The sequence below is a fragment of the Bison bison genome, unplaced genomic scaffold, assembly GCF_000754665.1.
Source record: "Bison bison bison isolate TAMUID 2011002044 unplaced genomic scaffold, Bison_UMD1.0 scf7180017864286, whole genome shotgun sequence".
NCBI classification, from domain to species: Eukaryota; Metazoa; Chordata; class Mammalia; order Artiodactyla; family Bovidae; genus Bison; species Bison bison.
The window spans coordinates 1,844,998-1,865,562 of NW_011494858.1; positions in this window are offsets into that span (position 1 = coordinate 1,844,998).

Genomic DNA, 20,565 nt, shown 5'->3' on the forward strand with positions numbered 1-20,565 from the left:
TAGTATTTTAGGAAACTGGCAGACTGTTTTCCAAAGCAGCGACAGCATTTTCCGTTCCCACCAGCAATGCATGAGGCTCTGACTTCTCCAGACTTTACCAGCACTTGTTTTCTTTCTGACGATGGCCATCTTAATAGACGCGAGATGGTATTTCATGGTTTCTGTTTGCATTTCCCTGATGGCGAATGATTGTGAGCATCTTTTTATATGTTTATGGGTCATTTGTATATCTTCTACCAAGAAATGCCTGTATAAATTCATGGCCCATTTTTTATTTGGGTTGTCTTTTTTGTTATCAGGTTGTAAGTAGCCCTTATATATTATACATACAAGTCCTTTATTGGCTACATGGTTCGCAAAATATTCTCCCAATTTATGAGTTGCCTTTTCACTTTCTCAGTGGTGTCCTTTCAAAAGCTTTCAATTTTGATCAAGTACAATTAACCTATTTTTTTCTTTTGTTGTTTGTGCTTTTGGTATCATACCACCTTTACTTTAAAGGATATCTTTGGAGGAAACAGAATTCTAAATTAGCAGTTATTTGCTTGAAGTACAGGTTACCTTGGAGATATTGCAGGCTATGTTCCAGAGTACTGCAATAAAGTGAGTCACATGAATTTTTTGGTTTCTTGTGGAAGGGAGGTTCATGAGGCAGGGGACATATGTATACCTATGGCCGATTCATGTTGATGTATGGCAGAAACCAACACAATATTGTAAAGCAATTATCCTCTAATTAAAAATAAATAAAAATTTTAAAAAGTTATACTATGTTGCAGTCTATTAAGTATGCAAAAGCATTATATCTGAAAAAATGCACATTTAAAAAATATTTTATTGCTATTAATAAAAAACATTAACCACCATATGACAATGCCAGGTTGCCACAAAACTTCAATTAAAAAAAAAAAAACACCACAGTATCTGCAAAGCACAGTAAAACTAAGTATACCTGCACTCACAAACGATTAACTTCACTGTCTTCTGGCATACATCATTTCAGATGAAACATCAGATGCCAGTTTCACTGTTTTTCTTTTGAAGATAATCTCTTTTTCTCAGGCTTCATTTAATATTTTCTTTGTCTTTAATTTACAACAGTTTTACTGTGAAGTGCTTATGTGTAGTTTGCCTTGTATTTATCCTGTCTGGAATCTATAGCACTTCTTGAAGTTGTGGCTGACGTCATTTGTTAATTTGAGAAAAATACTGGCCATTATCTCTTCAAATATTCCTTCTGCCCCATGCTCCTTTTTCACCCATTTGAGGACTCCAACACATATTTTAGACCGTGATCCACATGCCTATCATGTTCTTTTCTGCATTTTCTGGTTTTTGCACTCCACACATCTTAGTATCTTCTACTGATCTATATTTCACATCATTAATATTCTCTTCATCTGTGTCTAATCTTTAGTTGAACCACCCACTCTATTAATTTGGGGGTGTTATTTATTTATTACTGATTTATTTGGCTGTACTGGGTCTCTGTCGCTTTCTCTACTTGTGGTTCACAGGCTTCTCACTGCAGTCGCTTCTCTTGCTGCAGAGCACAGACTCTAGGCATGCAGGCTTCAGTAGTTGGGGTACATGGGCCCAGTTGCTCTGAGGGATTCAGAATCCTCCCAGACCAGGAATCCAACCTGCATACCCTGCAATGGCAGGCAGACTCCCAACCACTGGATCACCAGGGAAGTCCCTATTTTTAACTTCTGTATTTTTCATTCTACAACTTCCATTTGCTTCCACATATATATATATATACTCACACACATACACACACACACACACCCCATTCTTGTTTTGCTTTGTTTAAATTCTCCATCTTGCCTCATTTCTTGAATGTATTTCTCCTGTTTTAGAGATCATATCTAGTAACTCTAGTATCTAGAACACTTATAGACATTTCTATGGTTCCCCCTTCCCCTTGATCATGTCTCTGGATATACCAGGTACATTTTATTGAATACAATCATTGTTTATTAAAAAAAAAAAAAAAAAACTCAAGGTTCTGAGTGATAGCTTCCTCCAGAGAGATCTTCCTTAGCTTCTGGTAGCTGTAGGAGTAGATCATAATAATCCAATTAAGGGCTGAGCTCACTCAAAATTGGATTTCAGTCTTTGTATGCTTGCCTGATTTCAGTTAACACTTCTTCTACTCTGTTTTTCTCTCCCCAGCATTATGAATAGTAGCTTCACTTAACTTCTCAGCCTCCTCACAGTCACTCTCTGCTTACCTTCGGCGTCTCTGCACCTTCCGCTGATGAACCGGGACATGCATTACAGTAAAAAGAACTAGGAATATCAGACTTAGTGAGTATGACCTCATTAAGTTTCCCTTCTCTCTCGAGTCTTGGCCTCCCAAGTCCTGGCTGCCTTTGGAGCTCTCTAGTACCAGGGACAGGGGAGCCTGGTGGGCTTCCGTCTTTGGGGTCGCACAGAGTAGGACACGACTAAAGTGACTTAGCAGCAGCAGCAGCAGCGCCTTCAAATAGACGGGTTTTGGTCCTCTGTTGTTCTTGGTAGGAGTACTGGTCTGCTACAAGCTGGTTCCTTATAGCCAGATGTATAACTGAGCAAGACCCTATGGGGCCTCCCCTGGACAGACCCCTGCCCCCATATCCTCTGCTGTAGCTCTTCCCTGAAGTCCCCAGAAAATAGTATCTCATGCATATTTCATGACTTTTTCAGATGTTAAAAACCACCACCAAATGAAAGAAATTAACTACCTGATGATCATGAGCACCCAGCCCCCAGACCTTCTGGCACCTAAGGATTGATGTTAACCACCCTGCTATCTCAACATCAACCAGAGAACTGTGCACCAGCTGATCACATATTCTGGGACGTCCCTCCCTCACCTGGCCTTTAAAAATGCTTTGCCAAAATTTTTCAGGAAGTTCAGGGTCTTTTGAACATGAGCCATCCCTTCTTGCTCAGCCCTGAGATAAATGTTTCTCTGGACAAACTCCAATGTTTCGATTTGTTGGGCCTCACTGTGTGTTGAGGAGCTTCCCTGGTGGCAGGAGACCTGGGTTCGATCCCTGGGTTCAGAAGATCCCCTGGAGAAGGAAATTGGAAACCCACTCCAGCATTCTTGACTGGGAAATCCCATGGCCAGAGAAACCTGGTGAGCTACAGTTCATGGAGTCACAAGAGTCAGACATGACTTAGCGACTACACCACCACTGTATGTTGAGCATACGAACTTGTATTGGGTAATATAAGCCCAAACATCCATTTAACAGCTAAAAACATACATGAATTAATGAATTAACATTAATTATTTAATCCTCACACAAGTTATAAGGAAGGTACTATTATTATTTTCATCTTATAATTAATGTAAAACTCACAAAAAAACTGTAATTGACCAAACAACTTGCCATGATCATGACAGTAGCAACTCAACTCAGACCGCTTGGCTCCTGAGACTGTGTCCTTAACCTACAACAGAATATCCAATTCTGAGGAAAGATACACACAGAAGCCCTCTGCAATTCCAACATTCTATGACTGCATCAAAGAAGAGAGGACTGAAGAGGATCAGCCAGATGGACCAGAGCAAAGCCAGGGGAAGGTTGGCCTCTAAGCCCAAGGAGGCATTTAAATCTACACTTTACTACTGCGCTGCCTCAAGCTCAGGGATACTCACAGGGCCTGTATAGACCCTCAGCTATGCCCACAGCCCACTGGCACAACTCAGCACGTGGGCACATGCTCACCTGTACCCACATACCTACTGGTGCACAGGACAGAGGAAGTCACCGGGTGGGGCGAGCAGACAAAACAGCCTGAATCAGAGACCAGGTCCTGAGAAACGGAGGCCCAGGCCAGCAAAAATGCACGTGCGCAGAAGCGCCGAATCCCCAGTGCATGCTCCGTTGTCCCACCTAGATTTATTACATGTGAAGGAACTAAAAAATGAAGTATGTTCAAGACTGACCAGTGTGGTTCCCAACGCATGGCCTGAAGACTCCCGGGAGGACTCAGACTATTTCAGGAATCCACCAAGTCAAAACTACCATCATATTATTGCCTCTTAACTGACCTGACTTTTGCACTGGTAATGGGAAAAACCACTGGAACTTTAGCGAGAATCAGGACAGAGACGCTTCAGTGTACTAGTCATTGTATTCTTCACTCTTGTGCGCTCACAGTAATAAAAGTGTCAGTTACACAAAGAATGCCCTTACTGAAGTATTAATAAGTATTGATTCCATTAAATTTTTAAAAAGACACAAAATCAATAGTAAAGGTAAGAATTTCAAAGCTGTGGCTACAGAGCATTAAATCCCAACTGCAGAGCTCTGCTTGAGAACATTGTCACCCACCCATGAGACCAGTCCTGGGGCCACCACTCAGCGCTGCCTCCTGGGTTCTAGGTTGTGAGCCAGAACCGGCTAGTTGACCACCAGCTCCTCTGGTCTGCTCACGTCCCTGCCTGGTAGGGCCTACAGAACATGACTTGGAATCACAGGGCCCTACTGCCCAGTGACTTCGCCATCCCTAGAACAGTGGTTCTTACACTGCTGTGTACACCACCAACCTTCAGGGGAGCTGTCTGTAAGGAGCTTCCCAGGTGATACCCCTATATTCTAATTCTGAGGGTCTGGGTGAGCACAGCTCAGGACACTTATTTCTACCATCTGCAGGCGATCTGATACAGGGGCCTGGGGCTCCATTGTAAATACAGGTGCCAACAATACCTAACTTCAGCTCCCCTGGGGGAGAACACACGGCTCAGATTAGGCTGGGGACCAAGAGTAGAAATTGCAAGGGGGCTGGGGGAGGGGTAGCAGTCCCAATCTCTTTGGAACTTTTCCCTCTTCATCCAGTCTCCAGCGCCTCCCTCGCACTCTGCCGTATTTGTATGAACTGTTTCTCATGCTGGCAAAGTATGTCTTGGGGCCCAAGTGTGTGGGGATTAAGCCGACGCCCCAGGGAAGGTCTACTGACTGGTATCCTAGGAAAACACACAAACAGGCCAAGAACCCAGCTCCCCCTGGCATGTGTGATATGAACACCCAGGAGCATAAGCCACGCCTCAGGAAGTCCAGCTGGCCATGACTGTGGACTTCTAGGAAGAGCTTCCAAGAACACTAGAGGGTGAGCTGCCCGCTAGCCAGGAAAGCCAGAACGCCCTAGTCACTCCGGAGCGTCCCCAGAAATCGGCCTTGGGGAGACCAGAATATAAGCCTCAGATGCAAGAGGCTGGGCTTCCATGCCACAGGCTGCCACCAAACCAGCGGTGGAACATGCAAGCAGGCAGGTTATAGTAACAGCATCTGAGAAGGGAGACAGGACATCAGAGAGCAAACTGCAGCTCCTGCTGTGCTCATTTTGCCCACATGGCATTTTAAGGTATATATGTTTAGTTGCCAATAGTTAAAAGAAATTTGCATAAATTCATATTTCCAGCATCTCTTTAAAAATGGGAGGATCTGGAAACCCAGGGCCATCCCTTCCAGGCCCAAAGAGGCCAAGCTGAAGCAGTGCCCACCCTTTATTTGGGCAGTGCAATTGAGGGCAGGAGGAGAAGGGGGCAACAGAGGATGAGATGGCTGGGTGGCATCATGGACTCAATGGACATGAGTTTGAGCAAACTCCAGGAGACAGTGAAGGTCAGGGAGTACATGGGGTCACAAAGAGTCGGACACGACACCACCTGCCCACCTGGCTCGTTTCCATTACTCATCTGGACCCAGGCTCAGGTGACTCAAAGGTCCTTTGTCCTCAAAACACTCTAGGATTTAATGTCCAATTTCTTCATTTACTTTCAACCACATATAGCACCATCGTTCTTCTCAATAACCAGAGGATTTAAAAATCAGCAGCGTGAAATCAGCAGGGTATTTTGCTCCATTCCCTTAGTAACTCATTAACAAGGTAACCAGACAGCCCTAGTTTAGTGGTCAGCTGAAACCCCTCAACCAAACCCTCTGCTTTAGGAGCTTACTGATGTTTGTGCCATCTTTAAGATCCTTAGTGGGCTTCCCTGGTGGTTCAGATGGTAAAGAATCTGTTTGCATGCAGGAGACCCAGGTTCAATCCCTGGGTTGGGAAGATCCCCTGGAGGAGGGCATGGCAACTCACTCCAGTATTCTTGCCTGGAGAATCCACATGGACAGAGGAGCCTGGCAGGCTACAGTCCCTGGGGTTGCAAAGACTCGGACACGACTGAACAACTAAGCATGTAAGATCCTCAGCAACCCAGGTACCCAAGTCAACATCCACTGCCCCACTGCCTGTTGCCATAGCAAATAGAAGACCCCATCAAGATGCCTGATTCCCTGGTTAGGAGAGCCCTGCTCAGCAGCGATGCCTCTCCACACCTAGCATGACAAAGCACAGGGCTGGTGAGAGGGGTAATTAAATACTGGTCCCTGTACTCTTCGCCACAACTTTCTAAATCCAATTTAAAAATCCACAGGCATCCATGTTTTTCTAAATTACAACTTGTCCATTTTTAATTGGAAAAAAAATAAAACCACTGCCCTTGCAGAAGACCACACGTGTATCAGACAGATCTCTCCTGGGGCTCCCAGACATTGAAGGATGACCTTCCAAAGAGCCACATGCCAGGGACAGCAAAGGCAGGAAACTTCCATTTGTGATGCCACATGCTCCAAATAAGTATTTCCTGAAAAACCCCCTAGATTGTCATCGTTAATAGATGTTCGAATAATGTTTGAAGAGAGAAAGTTGTCAGCTCTTCTGAAATTATTCCCATTATACCCTGCAGGTAGGGGCAGGGCTATCACAGAAACCAGGTCTAGAGTCTTCGGAGACCCCACTCATCAGGCAGGAAATGCATTTCTGGAACCAAAAACAGAATTTAGCAGCAGATGACTGACCCTAGGTATATTCTGAGCTCATTTGAAAGCCCGGAGAATCGGACCTTCAATATAGAAATGTTTCAGTCTAAGATGGTTGATGATCAAGTTTGGGAATCAATGAAAATTTTAAACATAGCATATGATCTGCTGAGTGAAAATCCACTGTGAGATTGTGAATTTAGAGACTACTGCCAGTAAGGTTCGGATCAATCTTCAGTCATTTTCAGGAGTCTAGAGATATTTCACAGCTAAAAAGCACACTCCAATGTTTGCTTTTTTAAAAAGTCAAAACAATTTTCAGGTCCCCGAGGCGGTTGCAGCAGCTTCCACCGCAAGCAGTGGCATGTCTGTGACAGGACTTGGCTGGGGTCCCTTTCCGCTTGGGCACTCCAGGTAAAAGGACGCAGGTGTTTCTGGAAAGCCATTGGCATCTGCCATTTGCACGGAGGTGCACTCCTGAGTATGACTGCCTGCTTGTTTTTGCAATTAACCTAGATGTGGAGTTGCTCGGGGCCACCACACGGTTCGGTCAGGCAGAAAGTGATTGCTCCCAGATGTTCGAGAGAAACGCCCTGGCCGGGCTGACACAGCAGCCCCAATGTGTCTGAACACACCCTGTGTACTGTAATAAGGCTGCCACCAACCCAGGTGCTGTTCTTGCAGCGAGAGGCCCAGACCATCATCACGTGCAGAGACATACCTGCTTCTCACACACCCTCATGCGCCCTCATGAAGGGGAATGACCACATGGGCAGGAACCGTTCACACTCTCCCTGCACTGACCCTTTAGAGCCAGCTAGTCCATGGGGTCACCAAGAGTCGGACACGACTGAGCGACTTCACTTTCACTTTGCACTTTCATGCATTGGAGAAGGAAATGGCAACCCACTCCAGTGTTCTTGCCTGGAGAATCCCAGGGACGGAGGAGCCTGGTGGGCTGCCGTCTATGGGGTCGCACAGAGTCGGACACGACTGAAGCGACTTAGCAGCAGCAGCAGCAATGGAGGTGGGCAAGGAGCACCCACGTTTCTGCCCACCTGGCAGCTGGGAACAGTGATGCGGGCAGCGACTTTCCCGTGGAGCGCATGGGGCACTCCCACCCCCCACCCTACCCCCAACTCCGAGGCAGCCATCTCTGACTCTTCTTGAGGAAGAAGCGGCTCAAGCAAAGGTGACAAAGAGCTCAGAGCTGAGAAATGCTGCACAGGTCTAGAGTCTGGGCATGAGGACTCCAAGGTCAGAGCTTTATCTGCTGGGTGACTCCCATGGGTACCCACAGCCCAGATCGGGTCCCACAGCTCACAGCTGCTCCCAAGGCCAGTGGGAGTAGGGACAGGCCACAGTTACCGAAGGACAAGGCAGGCAGCTAGGCGTGCTGAATGGGCTGAGGGTGGCCCTGGAGTGCTTCAGAAAGCCTCTCCCCAGCTGCCCGGCCCCTTACGGGATTGATTAAATTAGCCCCGAGGCTCTGAGCCAGAGTGGCAGGCAGGCCCCCTCTCCCCAAACCCCACCACATTCACTGGAGAATTCTAGTAAAACCTACAACCACCTTATCAGTTTCAGTCCTCAGGGTAGGTCAGAAAGTGGGTTCCTGGAACCGAGATCCTGACCATGCCTGAGAGCAGCCTATAGCGCTTTCACCAAGCTTCACATCCTCAGGGTTCAGACTGAGATATTCTGGTCACTACACCAGGATTTAACAGCCATGAAATCCTCGGCCAGAAACAGCCTTCATCTACCTCTTTAATAGGCTGAGGACTCCAACTTCTGGAAAGGAGACAATACCTTTACATGTGTGCATGCTCAGTCTTTGAGTCTTGCCTGACTCTTGTGACCCCATGGACCGTAGCCCGCCAGGCTCCTCTGTCCATTGGATTCTCCAGGCAAGAATACTGGAGTCGGTTGTCATTTCCTTCTCCAAGGGATCTTTCAGACCCAGGGATAGAACCCACGTTTCTCTTGTATCTCCTTCATTGGCAGGTGGATTCTTTACCACCTGGGAAGCCATTTATACTAATATAGAATTCTTGAATTCCCTCTTTTTTAAATTCCTGAACAGCTGGTTTATGCAAGACATCGTGTTAGCTGTTGTTTAAAACATGCCTCCTGTCTCTAAAGGTCATCTATCTGAATACAGTCCCTCCTAGAACAAAGGTGGGCCGTTAACACTGACCCCTGAAAGTCTGCTCATGGCAGTGTCAATTTCTGGGCTTTTCTTTTTCCCATTTATTTTCCTAGTGAATAAGTATCATTAAAATGTAATCAGTAAAAAAAAAAAATATTTCTTTTAGTACACTCAGGGTGGTCTAAAAGGTGCTTCCTAGCCTTTAAAGTAGATGGGAATCACCTGCAGATCTTATGAAATGCAGATTCTGACTCAGTCAGTGGGGCAGGCGGGGATTCTGCATTTCTGAGGAGGGTTCTTTATCGTGGGTATAGTCAAAGCTATGATTTTCCCAGTAGTCATATACAGATGGGAGAAGGCAATGGCACCCACTCCAGCACTCTTGCCTGGAAAATCCCATGGACGGAGGAGCCTGGTGGGCTGCGGTCCATGGGGTCGCTAGGAGTCGGACACGACTGAGCGACTTCACTTTCACTTTTCACTTTAATGCATTGGAGAAGGAAATGGCAACCAGCTCCAGTGTTCTTGCCTGGAGAATCCCAGGGGCGGGGAAGCCTAGTGGGCTGCCGTCTCTGGGGTCGCACAGTCGGACACGACTGAAGCAACTTAGCAGCAGCAGCAGCAGCAGTATATACAGATGTGAGAGTTGAAACATAAAGAAGTCTAAATGCCGAAGAATTTATGCTTTTGAACTGTGGTGATGGAGAAGACTCTTGAGAGGCCACTGGACAGCAAGCAAATCAAACCAGTCTATCCTAAATCAACCCTGAATATTCAGTGGAAGGACTGATACTGAAGCTCCAGTACTTCGGCCACCTGATGCAAAGAGCAGACTCAATAGAAAAGACTCTGATGCTGGGAAAGACAGAAGGCAAAAGAAGAGGGTGGCAGGGGATGAGATGGTTCGATAGGATCACCAAGTCAATGGACATGAACTTGAGCAAACTACAGGGGATAGTAGAGAGCAGGGAAGCCTGGCATGCTCTAGTCCACAGGGTCACAAAGAGTTGGACACAACTTAGCAACTGAAGAACAACAATACAAGGAGGGCCCAGTGGTGCTAGTGTTGCCAGGAGGGGACCACGGCAATGGGGGTGGGGTGACCAGGGCAGTGAGCACACACCTGTTGGAGAGGGGGAATCAGGTAAGGCTTCATGAATGAAGTGACTCCTGACTCTGGCCAGGAATATAGATGTGATTTCAAAAGGCACGCGTGAAGAATGGAGGGATGTGTAGGGACAAAGTCTCAGAAGTCAAAAAGAGAAGAAAAGTACATGCCGCACTTGCAGTGTGCTAAGGCACCCAGTCTACTAGGTAAGGCAGCAGTTGCTAGACATGAGCATGTATCAATCATCTGGGGGCTTCTTAAAACACAGAATATGGGCTGCACCCCCAAAGTTCCAGGATCAGCGAGGGGATGGGATTTGCGCTTCTAACAAATACCCAGGTGATACTGAAGCTGCTGCCCAGGGACCATACTTTGAGAACTGCTCCAGTGGGGTTTGTCAGACAAAGGATATCCCCCCTCCTCCCCACTATACTCCAGGAGGGACAACTGGATTGTCCAAAAGAGGTGAAGTGTTCACATCTGGAAATGGCCAGGACAGCTCATGATAGGGTGTGCCAAGGCAGGAATGGTTATAAACCTGAAAGGGCAGTATCGTACATTCCTCTGGGTGGCTCTACTATGGTTTGAATCCATCCCTTCCAATTAAGTGAGAGCTACATGGAATCCTTTCAGTCTGTCAACAATGTGGAGAAGGATTTGAGTTGACAGACGCCCATACCTACAGGCAGCAGCTCAAGTGTTCCAAGGCCAAGTCAGCCAGTGGCTGTGGTAGGCCTCACAGCCATCTCCTCCAAGACTGATTGTCCTCACTTCCTCCTTCGGACCTGAGAAAGTCTAGAAAAGTCAGATCTCACAGGGGAGACAGTGAGCTTCTGGGACTGAGTCTGAGATAAACCTAGGGGCACTGGCAACTCCACCGATGTCAGGGAACCAAGGGCTGGTCAGTGCAGACTGGGTCAGGCAGAGGCTGCCACCGGCCAGGGATGGAGTGCGGGACATATACACCAAGAGGATGACAAACCTCTGCCTTCAAGACGCTCCCAGGCGACAGCTGAGTGATGCACAAACAAGTAAAAGGAGCAGAGCATGAGCCCAGGGAGTGGAGACTGACTCAAACCAGGGGTCTTCCCCTTGGCTGGGCTTCCAAACCACAGCACAGAGCTGGCAGTGCTGTGAAAGCATCATGATGTCGAGGTCCAGCTCAGATCAATGAATTCAGATCTCCAGGAGCTGGGGCCCAGGCAGAGGGACACTGGAGGCCTAAGCCCTTCCAGACTTAAACCTGACCCCTTACTCCATGGGCTGAGAGCTAGATCCAGCCCTCGCTGCGACAGGCAGGGAACCTGCCCTCTTGCCTGACCTGCAGCAACAAAGAAACCAGGAACTAGGAACTGCTCAAGCTATGATGGGAGCAGTGGTCCAGGGCTGCAGAAACACACATCTTTCAAGTGTTCTGCCCCTCCAGTTAGCTTAAATAGAGAAAGAGAGGGAGGGAGGTACCCTCTGTGAGCCGTCAGAGATGCCACTGCCCCAACCACAAGGTCAAGTTAAAGTCTTAAACCCTTTGGCAGGCAGGGGTGCTGGCCTGTGGCAGCTCAGTCCCTGACACACACACATCCTTTCGCCCCAAGCTGTGCAGCAGCCTTTGAGGGTCATGATCCTTCCCCACCACTGTCCTCACTCCCCCAGCTGCCAGCAGAGAGACTGCAGTCTATATAATCACTGTGGATGGTAACCACAAACACAAAATTTAAAAAGACGCTTGCTCCTTGGAAGAAAAGCTGTGACCAACCTGCTGCTGCTCCTGCTGCTGCTAAGTCACGTCAGTCATGTCCGACTCTGTGCAACCCCATAGATGGCAGCCCACCAGGCTCCCCTGTCCCTGGGATTCTCCAGGCAAGAATACTGGAGTGGGCTGCCATTTCCTTCTCCAATGCATGAAAGTGAAAAATGAAAGTGAAGTCGTTCAGTCGTGTCTGACTCCTAACGACCCCATGGACTGCAGTGCACCAGGCTCCTCCATCCATGGGATTTTCCAGGCAAGAGTACTGGAGTGGGGTGCCATTGCCTTCTCCCATGACCAACCTAGACATGTGTTAAAAAGAAGAGACATTACTTTGCCAACAAAGGTCAAAGCTATGGTTTTTCCAGTAGTCGAGTATGGATGTGAGAGTTGGGCCATAAAGAAGGCTGAATGCCGAAGAATTAATGCTTTTGAACTGTGGTGTTGGGGAAGACTCAATCTTCCAATCAACTGTGGAACACCAGTCAGTCGTAAAGGAAATCAATCCTGAATATTCATGAGAAGGGCTGATGCTGAAGCTGAAGTTCCAATACTATGGCCACGTGATGTGAAGAGCTGACTCATTAGAAAAGACCGTGATGCTGAAAAAGATTGAAGGCAGGAGGAGAAGGAGACGACAGAGGATGAGATGGCTGGATGGCATCACCAACTCAATGCACATGAGTTTGAGCAAGCTCCAGGAGATGGTGAAGGACGGGGAAGCCTGGAATGCTGCAGTCCACGGGGTCACAAAGAGTCAGACACGACTTAGCAACTAAACAACAGAGAGCCAGCCCGTGTGAGCCAATCTTCAGGAGCAAACAGGGCCGTTCACAGGAATGGGGTGCCCTCCCTCCTCACAGAGGTCCTGGGACAACAGGTGCTACAGGGAAGGGGGCCAAGGAAGCCAGTTATCCATGAGTTTCCCTCTCAACTCCAGATTCACCCTCAATACATGTTCTGCAATAATGAAAGCAATTCCTTCAAGCACTTCTCCTTTACAGCAGCACAGTGTTAAGCTTTGTCAACAGAAGGTGCTGGAGGGACGATGCAGGAGGAAGGGGCTGCAGGGGGACAGAGTTGATGGTATGGGGTGAGGACATCCAGCAGGGGCTCAGCCACCCCCACCCAGCAGGTGCTGTCTCCCGCAACCTCACAGACCCTGCAGAGCCCTCCCAGGACAGACATTGGGCCTTCCAGGCCTCCTGGGCAAGCTGGCATCCTCTTTCCCTCTGTTCCCTCGTTACCTCCCCCAGCCTCATCCCCTGTGGTCCTCCTGACAGTGTGGCCTTCCAGGCAGACTCCTGTGCTCCAGCCTCCCACACTGAGTATCCCCCACCCATGGCACACCCACAACAGCAGCTCGCCTACCCTGCCTGAGCCCTGGAGGCCTGCTTCCCGCTTGCCTGGGGACTGAGGACCAGTGAAACCAGCAAATTTCTCTGCCATTCAATGTGGTCAACTATACCCTCTCCAACAAGGTCTGAACCCCTTCCAAGTCTGTCCTTCCTTGATTGCTCTCCCTCAGCCCTGGGGTATGTACCATGAGGAGTTTTCATTTATCCTACGGCTACTCTTTCATCAGAGTTTACTAATTTCTGGTATTAAACTTCCCCTGTTTAAATCACTGTGTGTTTTCTCCCTCCTACCTGGATGCAGACCACTACAACAGGAGAAACTGCCCCGATATGCACCCCCCAGAAGCCATACGGTGATAGAGGGAAGCACCCAGGCCAGCAAATGCCACATCTGTCATCTGCTGACATCGATGTGCTCAGAGGGACAAGCAGTACCTATAGAGAGACTAACTCCTAATGCAGTTTGTGACAATCAGTCCTGTTTGTCAGTTGAGTACGTCTAGAAACCAAGAAGAGTAGCTCAAACCCTCCTCTTGAAGATTCTTAAATTGTCTGCCAGTTCAAGGCTTCCCTGGTGGCTCAGTGGTAAAGAATCTCCCTGCCAACGCAGGAGACATGGGTTCGATCCCTGATCCAAGAAGATCCCACATGTCACACAGTAACCAAGTCCGTGCGCGACCAATGATTGAGCCTGTGCCCAGGAGCCGCAACTGCTGATCCTGCATGCCCTGAAGTCTGTGCTCCTCAACAACAGAAGCCACCACAATGAGAAGCCCTTGAACTGCAACTACAGAAGAGCCCTCACAGCAACAAAGACTCAGCACAGCCAAGACTAAAAAAATAAGTACCATTTTTTAAAAAAATTACCCGCCAATTCAACGTTTTGGATGCTTACTGACAGGGAGCATTTCATAGCCTCTATCTCATACCAGAAAAGACAATTATTTGTACCTTATTGTTTATAATTTTTCACCCTTTTATGAAAGAAAATAGGAAAAAAAATTGGATATACACCTCTTTGGAGGAAATCAGAAGAAGCAGAGTCTTATAAAGAAATTAGTATTCAAAAATATTTGTGATCTGATGTTATCGGTACTGAAAAGGCATGGGAGGGGCTTGGAAGGGGCTGGGAGGGAGCAGAGAATGTCTCCTCTCGAGGGTAAGGGTTGGCTCAGGCCAGCTCTGGCGTCTGCCTGCCCAGCAGACAGTCATTTTCAGTGACTAGCTTGCCTCCCCATCTGAAGCCAACGCACAGAGCACTAGAGGCAACAGCCACCCTTGCCTGGGCTGGATCCCTACTGGATAAACTGCCCCTCTCCACGGTGGACCACAAGCCCCGATGGGACACAGGTCCCTGCCATCAGCCTGGGCTCACCATCAAGGGCCTCATGCGTTCAGGAAAAGCCCTTCCTCAGAGGTTCTCTGCAAGTTCCAACTTAATTGTAGGGAGTCTGTTCTGTAATTGTTAGTGTTATGGCTTAGCTGGTTTCCCTCCAGCAGCGCATAATAATAAATTGTTACATTTATAGAGCACTTTATAGCACTTGAAATACTTTCACAAACATCATTTCCTTTTGGTGAAAGAAATCTCCTGCTACTGGGGATCTACTTTTCTCCCAGATGCTTTGTTTTCACTTCTTTAGAAGCTTCTGTGTAATTCACTCCATGATGTAAAACACAGACCACAATGTGAAGGGTCACCTCCAACGCACAAGGAGAAAACCTGTGACTTTTTAAAAGCGAATGCATTTGGTTACTTTGCACTTCCGCTGGTTAGTTTCCCGTCAGATCTAACTCGATGGGTGGCCAGATCACACTGCAGGATTCCCCACGGGTGGATGGAGAGAACCAGTGCTCTTGTGCCCAGGACAGCTATGTCAGTTCAGAAACACCCAGGGTGATCCTGAAGCAAACCCAGCCCCACAGACTCCTGGTAGACATGACTAATCAATGACCGTCTTCATTCTTCTGAGACCTAACCTTGACTGCACCCCCAGGCAGGCATTATCAATTGATGTCACTTGATAGAAACAATAGACAGCTATTTGCTCTTCCTCAGCCCCAGGCTGCTCGAGGCAGGCCAGTAGTGCCCCAGTTAAGTGTCTGTTAACCCTGCTTAAGTTATTCCCTGGGATGCTCTCTCCTGTTGGGATGTGGCTCCTGGGTTCGTAACTTTGCTGGGAAACTGCTCACCCTTGGACAAGAGCATAATGCCAGCTGGCCTCATCCCTTCTTCATCCCTTTATGGCTAAAACTCAACTTATCCACTCTCTCTCTGTCTCCCAAACATGACCACATCTCCAATACCTTCTTCATCATCGCAAGGGAATACTTTTTAAAGATGTCGGTCTTCACACACAATGATTGACATCTCTCTAGAACCCTTTCATGTCTTCAGCACAATGGCTACACATATTTATGACATGATGTTGGGGGATGAGGTGGTGCTTGTAGGTGGGAAGAACCATGCAGGCTGAGGACAAGCGGGGACAGCAGCAGACATCACTGGCTTTGCCCACAGGCAGACTGCAGATCAGCAGTGTGGGGAGGACAGGAGAGAGACTGTACCTCCACATTCTCCTGCAGGCTGCACAGACACCCCAAAGGTTTCAGAGGGGAGGGACATGGCGGGTGATGGGCTCCAGGAATCCCTGGTAGTTCCACAGATAACAGACTAGGAAGGAAGATATCAAAATGCTTTTATTTATTAATTTTATTTACTCATTTATTTTTAGGCAGTGCTGTGTGGTAACAAGATCTTACTTTCCCAACCAGGGATTGAACCTGTGCTCCCTGCACCGGGAGCACAGAGTCTTAACCCCTGGACTGACAAGAAAGTCTTCAAAATGCTTTTACGTAAGAGTCTTGAGGCCTGAAATTGGCAGGGGCAGGGAGCGGGGACAAGAGGGGGCCATGGCCTCCAGGTCAGGCCACTCTTTCTCTGACCTATTCCCTAGGTAATCCCGGCCCACCCCTGGCTTTGAAGCCCACCATCCCCTGCTGATTCTCTTCTGTAGAGTCCCAGTTTAAACTCCTAACTTGCAAATTCATTGCCTAATTGATTTCTGCTCCTGGTTATCAACTGGCAGTCCAAACTCAACACATCCCACCCGATCTCTGGAGAAGGCAATGGCAACCCACTCCAGTACTCTTGCCTGGAAAATCCCATGGATGGAGGAGCCTGGTAGGCTACAATCCACGGGGTTCAGACACGACTGAGTGACTTCACTTTCATTTTTCACTTTCATGTATTGGAGAAGGAAATGGCAACCCACTCCAGTGTTATTGCCTGGAGAATCCCAGGGATGGGGAGCCTGGTGGACTGCCGTCTATGAGGTCACACAGAGTCGGACACGACTGAAGCAACTTAGCAGCAGCAGCAGCACCCGATCTCATCTTCCTGGCAAATCTGCTCCCACAGTCCTCCCCTCTCAGCAAAGGGCAACTCTGACGTTCCATAGGTATCCCTCATAGCTCAGTTGGTAAAGAATCCGCCTGCAATGCAGGAGACACCAGTTTGATTTCTGGGTCGGGAAGATCTGCTGGAGGAGAGATAGGCTACCCACTCCAGTATTCTTGGGTTTCCCTTGTGGCTCAGCTGGTAAAGAATCCGCCTGCAATGCGGGAGACCTGGGTTCGATTGCTGGGTTGGGAAGATCCCCTGGAGAAGGGAAAGGCTACCCACTCCAGTATTCTGGCCTGGAGAATCCCATGGACTGTATAGTCCACGGTTGCAAACAGTCAGACATGACTGAGCGACTTTCACTTTCTGACTTTCCACCCGCTCTGGCCAAGACCTCAAGTCAACTTTGACCCCTCTGTTCCTCCCACATCCTACTCAATCTGTCGGGAAAGCCTTGGCTCTGGTGTCATATTTTGAATCTATAGGCTTCTCCCACCATCCTTCTCTAAATGGCTCCCAGCCTCCCCCTCCTCTCACCCTATACACTCGCTCCACTCAGCAGCTCAAAGGGATCCTTTGTTCCATGTCAGATTATGACACTCAGCTGCTCAAACCAACACCCCCTGCAGTGGCCACTCATTATAAAGCCCTGCAATGACCTCCAAGGCCCTCCGTGAACTTCCTCTCACCTGCCTGCCTGCCCCTCTCCCACCACTCTTGCCCTCACCCACTGCACCCCGGCCCCTCTGGAGTCCTGGTTGTTTCTAAGACAGGCCAAGCACACCGCTGCCTCAGGGCCTTTGCACTTGCTGTTCTCTCTGGAACACATCACCTGAGACAGCCACGTAGTTTATGCCTCCCTTCTGGTAGGGCTCTGCTCCAGCATCATCTTTTCAGAGTCCCTCCTTCACTGCCACCGTCACTCTCCAATCCCTTGCCTTCTTCTCCTTACCCTTCACCATGTGGCATACATTTGTCTCCCCACCAGGCTGTTGGTTCCATAAGGTCAGGAACTTTGTAGAATGTGGGATTTTGACAACTGAGCAGATAGAGTAGAAGCTGCTAAGATGACAGACAGAGAAGCTGGAGCACCCAAGGCTGCAGGGGTTTGAAGAGAACAGAAGGTATCATGGAATAAAACGGGTCAGCAAACAACAGCCTGCAGACCCAATCCAGCCAGTCACCCATGTCCATAAACAAAGGTTTAGATTTTTTAAGTCTCTGCAGATGTTATTTTATTTTTTAATTTTTTTTTTTCACCATCCCATGCAGCATATGGGATCTTAGTTTCTCAACCAGGGATCAAAACCACACCCCCTGCATTGGAAGAAGAGTCTTAACCACTGGACCATCAGGAAGTTCCCCATAAATAAAGTTTTATTCAAACATAGACATACCTATTTGGTTAAATACTGCCCATGCTGTGAGCAGCAGCAGAAGAATTAAGTAGCTGCAACATAGAGAGTACGGCCCCTAAAGCATAAACTACTATCTGGTTCTTTAAAGAAAACACTTGCTGACCTCTTGCACAAAGCAATATCTTTCAAACTATAAACTCATTGACAACCTCCCTAAGAAAACTTCCACAAACTTTCCAGGCAGCCCAGATCCCAACTTGAGAAACACATTTAGAGAGAATACGGCAGTGGTGGTGGAGAAGCAGGAGAGGAAGATGGACTCGGATTCAGTCCCCAGCCCCGCCATCCAGTAGCTGTGTGACCTTACATAAATTACTTAACTTCTCTGAAGCTCTTCTTCCTTATTAATAAAATAAGAACTGCTGCTAAGTCGCTTCAGTTGTGTCCGACTCTCTGTGACTCCATGGACTGTAGCCCACCAGGCTCCTCTGTCCATGGGATTCTCTAGGCAAGAATACTGGAGTGCGTTGCCACGCCCTCCTCCAGGGGATCTTCCTGACCCAGGGATCGAACCTACATCTCTTATGTCTCCTGCATCGCAGGCAGGTTCTTTACTACTAGCGCCATCTAGGAAGCCCAAAATAAGAGCTACTTATCTTGCAGAAGTAGGTAAGTATCTTGCAGAACTGTTGTGAGGAGTCAACATTCTGTAGGTAAAGCATCTAGCCATGGCTAGCACACAACACACCTACACGACTAACCATCTTTTTAGAATTCACCCTATTCCAAGCACAATCTAGATGCTACATATGTAGCAACGTCTAATCCTCACAAAACTTGAACTGCGCTGTGCCAGTGGATTTTACTTACCTTTGATAAACACAATTTTTTTTTTTTTTTTGGGAAATAAAGCTGATGCAGTCTGTGGTTTCAGCACTGCTGTGGGAAAAGTCAGGCTCTGGGGAACCGGGGAAAGACCTGAGCCTCCTTGGGGAGGACAGTGTAGATCCCAGGGACACTTGAGACCTCTGTCGGTCTCCTCGGCTGCTTCCCAAATTAGCAGGAAAATCTCCCAATTCAAAGAAACCTCGTGACACGCTTTGCAGAGATACCATGCAAAGCAACAGATTCTGTGCCTATTTTTGGCTGGTGCAGATAACTGGTCATTGCAGACTCTTGAATCAGTGGATTAAAATGCCAGACTCAGCGCACAGAAATGGTGGGTGTGGTGAAGACAACTCAGCTGGCCATCTGCTCCCGCTAAGTCTATTTCCTAAACCACTGACATTCTTTTGACTTTTGCACAAACCAAACAAGCCAGTATTATTTTCTCAAGAAGTAGAGCAGTTTAAACTATCTTATTAGTGTGAAATCTGTGGAGAAAATTCTACACCACTGAAACATACTGTCTGTTAAACTGGAGAAAAGAAGTTTCATTTCCCACGTGACATAGGAGAAGAGGCACTAATTAAGACCCCAAAGCAAATACCTTTATGATCACTTTTTCAGGAGTAAATAAGGCATTATGACCTATTTGGTATACTGAAAACAAGCAAAATTTAAAGGGAAACCCTGATTTGGAGATCAACCTAACTATGGTAACGGCATGCATATTTGAAACTTTCTGTTACCAGAAACTCAAGTGTTTCTGGTTTCTTTCCTTGACTTTTCTCAATACCAAGATGGGACCAGGCTGAAAACTTTAGTTCTTACAAAGGGCATTTTTTATTTCAACTTGACTGCCATGCTCACAAAAGATGGATGGGCTGGGCTTCTCAGTGGTCCCAGATAAAGTGGGTCCCAGAGGTCCCATTCTGTAGATAAAATCCACAGGGAAAGGGCAACAACCCCAGCTTGCAGAAATCAGAGGTGTTAAACCAAGTCAAGTTTTACTTCCCTGTCTTAGTCAGCTCCAGCTGCTATAACAAAACACTGTAGACTTGGTGACTTAAACACCAGAAATGTATTTCTCACAGAGGCTGGGAAGTCCACAATTAATGAGCCCACAGATTCAGTTCTTAGTGAGGGCCCTTGTCCTGACTTGTAAATAGCCACCTTGTGAGCTCCATGGACTTCGCTTGGAGCGTAGTATGGAGAGAACCAGTTCCCTTGGCCCCTCTTCTTCTTCTAAGGGCTTTTTAGGTAAATATAAGGGCACTTATATTTTAGGGAAATAAAAGGGCACTTGAATATATATACCGCCATCAAGAGCACACCCCACCGTGTCCTCATCTAAGCCTATTACTTTGCAGAAGTCCCCACTCCAAGTACCATTACATTCGAGGTTGGGGGCTTCAATACAGGAATTGGCAAGGGGGACAAAAAGCATTCAGTTCATAACATTCCCTGAATAAAATTTTTCACATCTTTTCATTCAGCTTCTGAAAATGCAATTCTTGCCTTCTCAAAGCAGTCCTCTCTACTGCCCACAGGGTTGATGTTCCACCAACATTCTGAAGTCTAAGCATTTGTGTCTCGTCTACAAAATACGAATTTACATCTGTCCTTTTTCTAAATAAATATCCTTCTGTCTTTTTCATCTGTGGGTGTGGACTCCCGAGCAAGAATCCCGGCTCTCTGCAGCAGAGTAAGAAAAGAGGAGAGGGTGGGAGTGGGGAGAGGGGAGTTTA